A 2,355-nucleotide genomic window follows, 5' to 3' on the forward strand; every position below is an offset into this window, starting at 1 on the left:
GGATCAGATAAAACACACACACACACACCCACACACACACACACACACACACACACACACACACACACACACACACAACAAAGTTAACATTTTAGGCATGTGGCTCATGTTGTCATGAAGAAATTATTCCCCGAAGCAAAGGAACATCTGTCCCTCTATAGTCTATATGTTGCCAACTGGAGCTGAAAACTATTCTCGAGGAGCTGACTGCTAATGAGGGATTCAAGAGAAATATTTGTAGTCAGAGTTTTTGGCAAAACTGTAGTAAATAAAACATAGCGGTCTCAAGGTCAGTCCATGGGGTTGCAATATGTTACAAACGTGTAGTAGCATTCACAGTTTAGCATTGCAATGTCTGATTATGCTAACTAAGCTAACGCTATTTGGACATTTGGCAGTTTAGTTTTTTTAAAAAGGTATTTACATTGATACAGATTTTTTAATCAAGCAAATGTATTGGCAGTATTCCAGAGTATCTTTTTTTCTCACTATACAGGTTAGCCAGCTATCGCTAATTTAGTCCGTTATCTACAGAGCGTTTAAACCAAACTAATTCTAGGTGTGAATACTTGATTAATACCTTTATAAGGAACTTATCTCTACGTAAGAACTACTTTATTTAGTTCAATTATTCAAAATCTCCACTTAGTAAACACTAGCGTTATAGGCTAGTTTAGCGGCTAAAGAGCTAGCATATCTCTTTCATTTGTTATTTATATTATGAAGGGCTATTCAATGGAGGTTGAAGATCAGTATAGTAAGAATTATGACGGCAATAGGGTTCCCTAAATTGAACATTTCTTAAGTTTGTTAAAACATTCTTTGTTTTGTAGCTGTGCTGTGCTGTGCCTGATAAATCTCTCCTGCCTGCCAAGAAAAGTCTGACAGGCAGGAAAAACAGACGGCAAACACTTGACATTCCTCTGATCACAATGCGGACGGATCTCACACACACACACACACACACACACACACACACACACACACACACACACACACACACACACACACACACACACACACACACACACACACACACACATTAGCGCTGAGCAAATGAGAGTCTTGATAAGACACCTGAAAACAAGACCTTTCTTTTGTTTACTTCATGGAAATGTACAGTCCTCGCTTCCCCTTTTTTTTCCTACTTCCCATTTTCATTTCCACTGAACGCCGTGAATCAGGATGTGAACACACGCTCAGCACCTTACCACACATCAGTAGGCATTAGGATACACTTGACTCATGTGTTCCGTGTAATACACACTGTCGTTTTTCCACGAATGGCCACGTCTCTCATCTCCTGCAGAATAACAGGAAAGACGATCGGCCGAATTCACATCCTGTAAACCAGCGGGAAACATTCCACCGGCCGCGTCCTCCACTGACCTCAGGATGGGAATTTCAATTAGCCTCGATTATGTAACGTTCTGACCCAAAAAAACAAAAGAGGTGTCAAAGAAAGAGGTGAGGGAAAGCTCTGCCTTTATTCATTTGATCCCATTGGAAATGATCTGTCAACAACAGAGGGAATTGAGCGGTCCTCTGTCGACACAGAGGAAGAAAATAATACTCTAAAAGGAATGTTATTATTCTTTAAAATTAGATATTCATTGTCGGACGAAAAGGTAGCAACTTTTTCAACTTAATACATTATTAAATATCTTTCTTTTTTTAACCCTTAAACTGCTTTTAATGTTACACATCTGTCCATGTGTAAAATGGGTGTTCTAACCGTGTAATTTAAATGTTATATTGATGTAATATTGGTGTTACATGGGTGTAATATGGGTCTAATAACAGTGTAATACACAGGTTTAATTAAGGAGTAATATGGGGGTAATAAAAGTGTTATACGATTGAAATAATAGGGTATAATAAGAGTGTAATATGGTTGAAATAACAATGTAATCAGGGTGGGTAGTGTGGGTGTATTAATGGTCACTACTAGTGTAATGTAGAAAATAGCCCATTGAAAGGTTAACTAACATCACTTCTGCTCGCTGACGATGTAACGCAGAAGGTCAGTAATAAGGATGTTCTTGTGCCAGCATTTGAAAGCTACAGCCCCCCCCCTCCCCCCAAAGTCTAATAAACTTGGGTATCGAGCAACTTTTCGACATAATTACAAAATATTGCAGCCTATTTCAATTAATTCCATTACTTGATATTCATGCGTTTAGTTCTATATTCAGCCATTAGCTCTCTGCTTTGACATTGGCTATGTTGAATGTGTTTCAGTCGTCTGTAGCAACAGGAAGATGAAATAAATAACTATGACAATAATGTGCAGTGGAGCTGTAATCTATCATAGCAGAAGTTCCCTGGCTCTTAAAAGCTGTAATCTATGTCGTC

The sequence above is a fragment of the Notothenia coriiceps genome, unplaced genomic scaffold, assembly GCF_000735185.1.
Source record: "Notothenia coriiceps isolate Sejong01 unplaced genomic scaffold, NC01 NC01_scaffold00033693, whole genome shotgun sequence".
Classification (NCBI taxonomy): domain Eukaryota; kingdom Metazoa; phylum Chordata; class Actinopteri; order Perciformes; family Nototheniidae; genus Notothenia; species Notothenia coriiceps.